This window comes from Eurosta solidaginis, unplaced genomic scaffold (genome assembly GCF_040869045.1).
Source record: "Eurosta solidaginis isolate ZX-2024a unplaced genomic scaffold, ASM4086904v1 ctg00001081.1, whole genome shotgun sequence".
NCBI lineage: Eukaryota > Metazoa > Arthropoda > Insecta > Diptera > Tephritidae > Eurosta > Eurosta solidaginis.
Window position 1 is genome coordinate 181,472 of NW_027136919.1, and position 12,251 is coordinate 193,722.

At 40.1% G+C, this 12,251-nt stretch overlaps 1 pseudogene; it reads left to right on the forward strand.

Moving 5' to 3' along the window:
* The first annotated feature begins 10,028 nt into the window (after window positions 1-10,028).
* Window positions 10,029-11,876, forward strand: LOC137235797 (integrator complex subunit 7-like; annotated as a pseudogene).
* Window positions 11,877-12,251: the final 375 nt, after the last annotated feature.

The following is a 12,251-nucleotide window of genomic DNA, read 5'->3' on the forward strand; positions in this document are numbered from 1 at the left end:
TGCGTTTTTTTTTTAATTTGCTTACCGGGCTAAAGGCTAGCATGTTTAAAATACGTAAGTCGTTTTGTTCATCAAATTTAAGTAGATAACTCATCAGTTGTTTGGATCAGAGCGATAATTTTTGAGATAGTTTTTAAAACTGTTTAAAGGTTGTCAAACGTTGTTTCTCGTTGTATATCCTTTAATTCTAGAGTTAAATTGATAAATAACGTGTACGAATTTGTTTAACGCATTTGTTTTGGTTACTCGACGTCTCCGTTCTCGTGTAGCCTACATATTGCGTTTTTTTTTTAATTTGCTTACCGGGCTAAAGGTTAGCATGTTTAAAATACGTAAGTCGTTTTGTTCAACAAATTTGAGTAGATAACTCATCAGTTGTTTGCATCAGAGCGACAATTTTTGAGATAGTTATTAAAACTGTTTAAAGGTTGTCAAACGTTGTTTCTCGTTGTATATCCTTTAATTCTAGAGTTAAATTGATAAATGACGTGTACGAATTTGTTTAACGCATTTGTTTTGGTTACTCGACGTCTCCGTTCTCGTGTAGCCTACATATTGCGTTTTTTTTAATTTGCTTACCGGGCTAAAGGTTAGCATGTTTAAAATACGTAAGTCGTTTTGTTCAACAAATTTGAGTAGATAACTCAGCAGTTGTTTCCATCAGAGCGACAATTTTTGAGATAGTTATTAAAACTGTTTAAAGGTTGTCAAACGTTGTTTCTCGTTGTATATCCTTTAATTCTAGAGTTAAATTGATAAATAACGTGCACGAATTTGTTTAACGCATTTGTTTTGGTTACTCGACGTCTCCTTTCTCGTGTAGCCTACATATTGCGTTTTTTTTTTTAATTTGCTTACCGGGCTAAAGGTTAGCATGTTTAAAATACGTAAGTCGTTTTGTTCAACAAATTTGAGTAGATAACTCAGCAGTTGTTTCCATCAGAGCGACAATTTTTGAGATAGTTATTAAAACTGTTTAAAGGTTGTCAAACGTTGTTTCTCGTTGTATATCCTTTAATTCTAGAGTTAAATTGATAAATAACGTGTACGAATTTGTTTAACACATTTGTTTTGGTTACTCGACGTCTCCGTTCTCGCGTAGCCTACATATTGCGTTTTTTTTTAATTTGCTTACCGGGCTAAAGGTTAGCATGTTTAAAATACGTAAGTCGTTTTGTTCAACAAATTTGAGTAGATAACTCAGCAGTTGTTTCCATCAGAGCGACAATTTTTGAGATAGTTATTAAAACTGTTTAAAGGTTGTCAAACGTTGTTTCTCGTTGTATATCCTTTAATTCTAGAGTTAAATTGATAAATAACGTGTACGAATTTGTTTAACGCATTTCTTTTGGTTACTCGACGTCTCCGTTCTCGTGTAGCCTACATATTGCGTTTTTTTTTAATTTGCTTACCGGGCTAAAGGTTAGCATGTTTAAAATACGTAAGTCGTTTTGTTCATCAAATTTAAGTAGATAACTCATCAGTTGTTTGCATCAGAGCGACAATTTTTGAGATAGTTATTAAAACTGTTTAAAGGTTGTCAAACGTTGTTTCTCGTTGTATATCCTTTAATTCTAGAGTTAAATTGATAAATAACGTGTACGAATTTGTTTAACGCATTTTGTTTAGGCCACAGGCCTAAATATATCTCCCCTCCCTCGTAACATAATTTCCTTAGTTATTTTCCTCCGTTTACTGCCACCTACATATGCTTGTACTAATACACACAGGCATGTGTGAGTGGTTGTACGTTTGTGTCTTAGATTTTTACCGCTGTGAGCCCGCGGTACAGCAACTTTGTTGCCGGGAAACCCAACGAAGGAGCTGTATCGTGGGTTCATCGGCTCATGTGGAAAAGAGTCTCGTCCTCTTTTGATCCAGCAGCCAGCAAAGGAACACGTAATCGCCCGTTCACGTAAGTTGTCAAATTCATAAAATAATTTCCGAAAATATCTTTACCATTTTCATTTTCACAACATCTGTTAATAAATTTCCTTAACACTTGTTGTATTTATACATATTGAATAAAAAAAAAACACTGTGAATTCTCTTGTATTAATACGAAACCCTTTTTGGTGTTTTTATTTTCTTATTTTTTTCGCCTTAACTATTATTTAACAAATACGTGGGTGCGCGCCGTTGCCACCACGCATTTGTTCATGGTCCTTACCACGCCGGTAAGAAGAGCCAATCACCAAGAACTACAGTCCACTCCACTCCCTAGGCAATTAAATCGAGGAAGAAGAGATTTACAATAGTGATAATATATTCATCAGCAATTGGCATACACAAACAGATTTGAGCGACACCCAACCTCCAAACAACATCAACAACACCGACAATCCACAAAAGTCAATCTACTAATCCGGATCAGCAATTTATTGAAAGGTACGTGGTTTGAAAATATTCCGTGCTAGGTAGGGTTTTCCTTTTCACTTTTAATAAAATTTCACAAAATAAAATTACAAATTACAAAGTGACTTTTTTATATGTAATAGTGCAAGTGATTTTGTTTTTTTTTTTTCGTGAAGTGAGAAGTCTCATCTTGTGCAAAAATTTGAAAAAGGCGCTTAACGCAGTTATTTAAAGTTTGTGCAACACGCCTTGTGACTATCCGGAACTATCCCCCACCAGCGGTAAGATTTTCCGGACACAGCTCAAGGTAGCACAACACTGCTCTAAAAGGTTAACATAACCTCAAACACCGCTTTGCGTCACTTTTCGATTTTCACCTTTGCAGGATTTATCTGAAAAAATTAATTTAATCCACTGCACAAAAATTCGATTTGTTAAGGTTGCTTATTCAGAAACCTGTAAATTTATTTTAGGCGCACATTTAATTAAATAAAATTTTCTCCCACATAAAAATCACTTGCACTTATTTACACGGGCAATACGTTTGCAATTTAGTTTGGTGCTATAGTACAAAGTGCACTTAGTTACATACACATATATTGTTGTTGTTGTTTGGGTGGCCAAAAGGCTTATTTCCTGTTCAATTTTTTAAAAATTGAATTATTTTTATTTTTCACTTGCGGCAATACACAAATCAGTTTTTGACTGATCTAATTTTTTGTGATACAAAAGATCACAGCCCTTGGTTAAATTACCAAAAAAGTCCATAACGAACGTTCATACATTTCTTTATTTATTCACTAACACCACTTTCCTCACTAGCCATTACTTATTGGCTTACACAAGTCATTGGCACATCTGCATTAGAGCATTCTTTGAATAATTACGTGGGTGCGCGCCGTTGCCACCACGAAAATTGCACATTCTTTAAATTAATTCCTAGCTTTCTCGCAAGCTTCGAGGCCACTTCCTAGAGAGATCTCTCTCAAACACAGTCCTTCGTTTCAGTTCATTTTCACTCAATACTCTCTGCAAAGGCAATTAGTCAATTAATATTTCAATAAATTTTCATATAATGGATACCTATACACGCCAAGCAGATGCAGTGACGGAGTATGAAAATGACTTCAACGACATGTCACCTTCACAACACAGTAAACACTCCCTAATATACCAAAGGGATGAGTTAAAAACTCTGTGGGAAGCTACGAAGGTGACATACGAAAAGCTCTTAGGTTCATCAGAGCTTGATTCAAAGGACTTATCGGCTATCAAGAAGAAGCATAAAATGTGCTATTTCAGCTTCCTAAAGTGTCAGGCGGCAATAGCTGAGCTTTTGGAAAATTTTGAAAAGAAAGATAAGAAAGTAGATGTCTCAGATAATATGGAATATCATGTGCGCCTGCCAGCATGTGATACGGATATTTTCAAAGGTGACTATATTTCATGGCCGTCTTTTAGGGACATGTTCACTGCCATATATATTAATAATAGTAAACTCCATGCAGTGCAAAAACTATACTATTTAAGGCAAAAAACTCAAGGGGAGGCCAAAGAGATAGTGGAACGGTGTTCCTTAACAACAGACGGTTTCGATACAGCGTGGAAAAATTTATGTGACCGATACGAAAACAAACGTATCTTGGTCAATGCTCAATTAAAAATTCTTTTTAGTTTAAAAGCAGTTGAGAGCGAATGCGGTAGCTCCATTAAAAAACTGCAACGTGAAATAAACAATTGTATCTCAGCGCTTCAATGTCACAAGATTGACATATCAAACTGGGATGCAATTCTAACATATTTGTGCTCCACAAAACTGCCAGAAACCACACTGGCTCTATGGGAACAAACCATAGAAAATAAAACAGAAATTTCAAAATGGGCAGATATGGATAAATTCTTATCCAGCAGATTCCAAACGTTGGAAACTGTGGTAGATATAAGAGGGGATACGGTTTCAAAACCCTCTAAGCCACATGCTTCTCGTTCCTCGGCAGATACATCGTCGAAACGATTAGGGTCCTACCAGGCAAGTGCAACAACAGCCAAACCTACGTGTAAGATGTGCAAAAGTCCTGCACATCGAATTTCAAAGTGTGAAAAGTTCTTACGTTTAACACCCAATAAACGGTTTGAACAAATTAAGAGCAGCCGTGGGTGTATAAACTGCCTTTCTGCTGGCCATTCGGTGACAAGGTGCACCAGCCAAATGAACTGTGCCACATGTCATTTAAGACATCATACGCTGCTTCATATTTCGAATCAGCCAAAACCAACAAATACTTCCGACACTATCGGAGCATCTACCTCACGGGAAGCTCAAATACGACGCAATGCTGAAAGAGAAAACGCTCCGATTAATAATGTGAACTCATGTTTCGCAAACACAAATAAAGGGGTATTACTAGGGACAGCTCAGGTCAAGATTCATTTTAATGGTGTTGACTATTCGGCGAGAGCCCTAATAGACTCGGGATCTGAATGTTCATTCATTACCGAGAAACTAAAGCGCAGAATTAATCTGCCATCCAAACACCTGCATGCCCAAGTTTCGGGCATCAATAATACAATGTCGGCACAAGTAAAAGAAGCGTGCAACATACAACTGCGGTCACCAACCGACCCATTAATCGAGATCAATACGATCATGCTGGTTTTACCACAACTGACAGGGAATCTCCCAACTTGCCGAATAAATGCAATGACTAGGCAAGCATTCCCTGACTTAGTACTGGCTGACAAAAGATTCTTTGTCAATGAGCCAGTCGACTTAATTCTGGGCGGAGACATATACCCCCAAATTATGCTAGGCGGTATCAGGAAGGACGTGCTAAACACATTAATAGCACAGGAAACGGTGTTCGGCTGGATTTTGACAGGCCGGACAGATGCGGTTGATACAAATAAGACCCTAGTTTCATATTTCAATGAGGTCACTTTAGATAAACAATTGGCGGCTTTTTGGGAGATAGAGGAAATTCCAAAGAAAAGGAGCATCAATAACGATGACACTTACTGCGAGGAGCTATACAAATCCACAACAGTTCGGAACAACGATGGCAAATACGTAGTCTCCTTACCCTTTAGGAAAGAGTTTAACTTAGGCCCCTCATTAAGAAGTGCGTGCTCTCAATTCTATCGCAACGAGACACGACTTGCGAAAAACCCAGTCCTTCAAACGGAATACAATAGAGTTGTATCCGAATATGAAACTTTAGGGCACATGAAACAAATAGGCAATATTTCGCCAGACTCAAATGACTGTTACTTCCTACCTCACCATGCTGTTATAAAGGAGGGAAGTACAACGACAAAAGTCAGAGTCGTATTTAATGCATCTTGTCCTACCACTAATGGCAAAAGTCTAAATGATGCCTTATATCCAGGTCCGATTCTTCAATCCGACCTGACAGTTCTTATACTACGTTGGCGGCTGTTCAAATACGTATTTAACAGCGACATAGAGAAAATGTATCGCCAAATATGGGTCAATGAAGACCAAACAAAATATCAGCGAATCATATTTCGCAAATGCCCCAAAAACCCAATTAACATTTATGAATTGAAAACGGTAACCTTTGGGGTTAATTGTGCTCCGTATCTTGCGATTCGAACGCTGCACCAACTAGCTGATGACGTGGAGGCATCGCATCCAATGGCAGCAGATATACTGCGAAATTGCATGTACGTTGATGACGTACTCGCCGGTGGACACAGCATCGAAATTGCAATCAAGGCAAGGGACGAAATATCATTGGCATTGCAATCGGCAGGTTTCCCATTGCGAAAATGGACGTCCAACTGCAAGAAAATCCTACAGGGTATACCGAAGCAACACCTATTAAGCGAGGATTTTCTTGAGTTTGAAGACACCAGCATGGTAAAAGCACTCGGTATCAGGTGGAACGCCCATTTCGACTACTTTTACTTCACAGCGAAACCCTTTGACAATAACCACGCCGTAACAAAAAGGTCAATACTTTCTGCGATCGCAAAACTTTTCGACCCTCTTGGCTGGCTGGCACCAGTCGTAATTGTAGCCAAAATAATAATGCAAAATATTTGGTTGGAAGGGACAGGCTGGGATGAAGATGTGTCTGAAACTACTCTACATCGGTGGCAATCATTCATGACGGACTACGAAAAGATCAACGATATACGCATACCGCGATGGGTTCACTACACATTGAAGGACAATGTCGAAATACATGGATTCAGCGATGCCTCGGAAAAAGCATATGCCGCCACTGTTTTCCTGAGGGTACAAACAAAGGATCAAGTCTTCACCAACCTGTTGATGGCCAAAACGAGAGTAGCCCCGGTCAAAACCATATCATTGTCACGACTGGAACTCTGCGGCGCAGTCCTACTTGCAGAAATTATAGAGTCGGCCATAGAAAATATGCAACTTTCAAACATTAAAGTAACCCTTTGGACAGATTCGACCATAGTACTGGCGTGGATCCGAAAACCACCATGTTCGTGGTCAACGTTCGTGGCACATCGAATAACTAAAATCATCGATAAAGTAGGAGGCAAGGTATGGCGGCACGTAGACTCCGCGTCAAATCCTGCAGATTTGGCGAGCAGAGGCCTCTACGCTTCGGATCTAATCGACAATTCTTTGTGGTGGCAGGGACCTTCTTGGTTACAAGAAGACAACGAAAATTGGCCAACACAAGAAGAAGATTACAATACAAATATGGAGGAAAAGAGGGTGAAAGTTCATACAACTTCGGTCAAAAATAACTTTGATATTCTAGATAGGTTTTCCGATTTACCAAAGGCCTTGCGGGTTATATCCTATATTCTTCGGTTTTTCCAGAATACGCACCCAACAACTAAAGCCTCCTTTAAAAGGGATTCTCATTCGATAGCTCCTGACGAAATAGAAAAAACAACACGAAGATTGATAACCATATGCCAGAGGCAACATTATCAAGAAGAGTACGCAAATTTGAAGTCAGGAAAACTTATAAATGGGAAGAGTGAGATTTTACCCCTGAACCCATATATAGATGAAGAAGGCATCATTCGAACTGGGGGGCGGACAGGGGCATCGAAAGACATGTCCCATAATGAAAGTCATCCCATTATTCTTCCTTACACTTGCAGGTTATCCAGACTTATAGTCCAATCCTCTCATGAGACCACCCTGCATGGAGGGAACCAGCTGATGCTACGTCATATCCGCACTCAGTACTGGATCCCACGTGTTAAAATAATGATAAGGTCGGTTATCCACAACTGCAAAGTCTGCACTATTTACAGGAAGCGGACACAAACGCAACTTATGGGGATCCTTCCGAAGGAGCGCACCACCTTTTCTAGGGCCTTCACCAACACCGGGGTAGATTTCGCGGGACCATTCGATATAAAATCCTACAGAGGGAGGGGATGTCGAATTTCGAAAGGATACGTCTGCCTGTTTGTCTGCTTTTCGACGAAAGCCATCCATCTAGAAGCGACAAACGACCTTAGTACCGGGTCCTTCCTAGCTGCCTTCGCCAGATTCGTATCCAGACGAGGCTGTCCAAAAAACGTTTACTCCGACAATGGTACTAACTTTGTCGGAGCTTCTCGATCTTTACGATCCGAGTTTAAAGCATTTCTGCGTGAAGCAAGGGACGGAACGTTGACTAAATATAGCCATCACATTATAGAATGGCATTTTATACCGCCAAGCGCTCCTCACATGGGAGGTTTGTGGGAAGCGGGGGTAAAAAGTTTTAAGACCCACTTTAAAAAGCTCGCGTCCGATCATAAATATACTCTCGAAGAGTTTACAACCCTCTTATGTCGAATTGAGGCCTGCCTCAACTCGAGACCTCTAAGTCCCTCATCCAACGACCCTTCCGACCTGGAGCCGCTTACTCCAGGCCATTTCCTCGTAGGTGGGCATCTTTTAGCTCCACCTGAACTCGACTGTAGTGAAAACCCTGCCTCCATTGTAAACCGATGGCAAAAGATGAAAGCCCTTCATCAGACCTTTTGCAAAAGATGGAAATCGGAATATCTCACCGAGATCCAGAAACGGTATAAATGGAAACATCCACAATCCAACTTAAAACCCGGGGACCTAGTCGTCATCAAGGAGGATAATCTACAACCGAACGAGTGGAAAATGGGGAGAGTCGTCAACACACACCCAGGCTCCGATAGCCGTGTACGTGTTGTTGACGTTCATACAATGAAGGGACAAATTACCCGACCAATCGCGAAACTGGTACTACTTCCGCCCAACTACAACGAAAATGAACTTTAATAGTCCATATTCCTTATTCCCAAATAACCCAGCTCTCGTTCACCCAGAACGAGGCCAACACACCGATATCCCAGCTCCCGTTCCCCCGAACGAGGCCAACAGAACCCTAATTCAGATTCTTTATCTGCCACATAATACGCAATTAAATTAGCCATCACATCCCCCACATATCATATGAAATAAACATCCAAATTTATCAGTACATATTTTTAAATTAAAAACTAATGGTCGTCGGGAGGAAAATGTACCCTATGTGTTCTATTGCCAAACTACTAATCAATGAATTACTTTCTAGCAAGATGAATATAATTTTCTGTAAAATAAATGAAATTCATGAAAGGATCTACATAATTTTTAGCTTTTCGTCAATTCAAGTTCATTATAAAGTTGTTATACAGGTTGTAAAGATGTAAAGGTGTAAAACAAATGTTTAAGAAACACAAATCTATACGTTGAGCATGTAATAGTTTTTATATATGAACTAAAAAGTCTTAATAACACATAAAAACAATATTCTCAACTCCTATCAAAGTCTACAGACGAAAAAGGAAATCCTACTACTTACTACTTTGATAAAACAGGACTTGAGTTGATTTCTTGTGACTATAGGATTTTCTGTGCAGAAAAGAAATCCAATCAAATGTCATCATTTAATCATCAATTTGATACCAAAAGGCACCCTATGTGAAAAAAAAAAAACGAAAAAAAAAAACGCTGCGTACACATCGACAAAATACAAACGTTTTGCCTGTAACATAGCGCACATTGGGTGCCGTATCACGTACAATACCCAAAAAAAACCAACAAGTACATCATGCAATTCGACGCGCTCTCGATAGCCATGACTCTGTAGAGGTTAAAGCGGCCATATATGCAAGTGGACAGTTTGCCGCTTGATCACGCTCATTCACCATTAGCATATGCGCCAAAATATCAGATATGATTGAATCTTTACAAATACTAGTGCCAATGAAATTAAAACGCATGCCTGTGTTGAAGCACATGCATCACGATTCAAATCCAGCTACTCTATCTATGTCTTAATTTAATTTGACTAGACGATATTCTCGGAAAATAGGGATACGTGTTTTGAATTGAAAATCGTAAATAAGTATTTGCAAAAAGGAAGGAACGAAACTAGGCAAGTGATTAACACTTAACTCGAGCTACATATGCCTGGCGAATGCGCCAGCTTCTGCAACACAAAAGGAAGACTCCAGTATACGAAGGCAGCTGGTGGCAAAGTCCCTGCGCAGCAGCTTAGTCGTTAGCTTGACGTTTGGAGATTGGCACACAAGAAGTAAATAGTCCGAGGTGTTAAGATTTTGTAATGGCCACCTTTGTTGTTCTTAACGCCGCCAGCGCATACTAATACATACTAAAAACACACCATATATAGATAGCTCAGATGTCATCTACTAACAATGAATCGTTGGTATCAGTTGAAAAAGTCGACTTAATCCGTACCTTATCTGAAGATGAAGCTGTAGCAGCAGGAGCCGCTGCGGTTGCAGCAACGAATATTGAGGATTTTGGTACATCAGTAGGTTCAATGAACGTCAACAAGCTCGTAACACAAGTAGAGATAAACACAATCGGACTGAACAAAACAAAAAAGAAAAAGAGACGACGATGAAGACGACGAGCACACCAATGATACCAACGATGAGCAAAATAATGCCGGGGAGTAGTTGGTTGAGGGTGGGGCAAGCGCCAAAAGACATAGCACACATGCTCGTGGCAAAACAGTTGCTCGCTATACCGATTCCGATGGTAACGATGAAGCTGATAATGAAGCTGCGCGCAGCCATGGCGTCGCAAATATTGAGAGTGACCCTTTTAATTCGCTCAATGGGCACTCACAATATAATCAAGCAAGCTATTGCAATCAGCAACAAAACCAGCAACATCTTCTGTTATTAGAAGGAAACACAATGACACACAACAGTAGCAACAATTACATTACCCCCTCACCACCCAATACACCATCACTGGCACTAGCGCTGAGTACTGGACTTGACGGTAACAAAACTGGTCAGCATCAATGTACAATGAGTAGTGACGGCAGTCAAAGTGGTACGGGGAATGTCAGTAGCACTAGTAGAAGCGCGAGTAGCGTTAGCGTTAGTGGGTATAATCTTAGCGCACGCGGTACACCAAAATATGGCAGTCAAAGAAACATCAAGCAAATTTAAATCGACATACGTTGTCATCATCATTGACGCCACCACCCGTAGCGACTACAGTGGCATCGCGTAATTTGAAACAAACGAAACGAAATCAGCTGGTGGCGTCACATTTCCCAAATATCCAGCAGAAAGTTTTGTTGTAACTATATTGGATTCACCTGGCTCTCGGCACGTACACTCACTGGTGTACCAGATCAAGTTAATTTGTTGCTTGACGTTTTGCCAGACAAACGTAAAGTTTTGCGTGCACAAGTTTTGAGATCCCCCACCCAATTAGCAGATCCGCAATGCGTACATGCTTGGCAAACAAAAAAAAAGAAAAAAAAGCGATGCACGAACGCAAAGATACGCGTGAACAGTATTTATATCTAAATGTTTCACTTAAATTATGCGATCGTCCTTTGACTTGTCATGTTCTGCTACATGAACAACAGGAATCAGTGCAGGATTTATGTCTTACATGCGTTTGTTTGGATGACTATGCAACTGCAAGTCAAGCTATGCCAACTATAGCAGCGCTTATGGCCTACGCTGAGGGTGACAAAGAGACTACGGCTGTCATAATGGAAATCGTAAATTTCCACATGGAAGGTTCAATATTTGCATGGTTGGTGATAACGAAAGTGAGCGCGATCTACAAAATTTATGCTGCGGCGTTAAAATTGCTAGTGTCATTCCTCAATTTGTTGATAACTGAGGATATAGAATATCCACCGGGTAATGTCGAAATGATGTGCGATGCTTTGAGTGCACTTGGTTCACATTTTCAATGGCGTAAATTTGCAATCGCCCTTACAGAAGCACTAACAGATATTGCAGTAAAGGATGTCGACTCTGCAACCGTCAACATCAGCACAAACAGCTCTGAGTGGTACTTTTAGAGTTGGGTGTGTAACAGAAACGCGAATTGAGGAGGCAGGAGCTGAATAGCCAATTCACAAATGGGTAATCCAGTACTAATGTGCCTACTCTTCATACTACACAAATTGAATGCTATTATGGATGTTGGTCCTAAACCAGATCAACCACTACCGTTGCTGCAGCTAATACACTCAACCCACAAATAAAATGTATATAACACCAAAAACACGTTGTTGGGTTATCGGTATTGATGGTTGGCGTTCGCTTCAACAAATTCCACAATTAAAATGGTGTCTCATAGCAAAGGGTACACCCATCTATAATGAAACTGAACTTGCCTCTGAATTATCAGATACACTTACAAGATGTACGAGTTTCTCTTTCCGTGTCGCACACAAAACGGCGCTGCCGTGCTTCCTCCTGGCCCAAAATTCTTACGCAAGCTATCTGAATTTGCTTACTTACCACTTATTATACAAGTTTGTCTAACGCACGATCCTAGGTCGTTGGAGCGCGTTGCTATGTCACTATGCCAAATTATGGAAGACAATCCGGAAATGCCGAAAGTTTATTTTACAGGC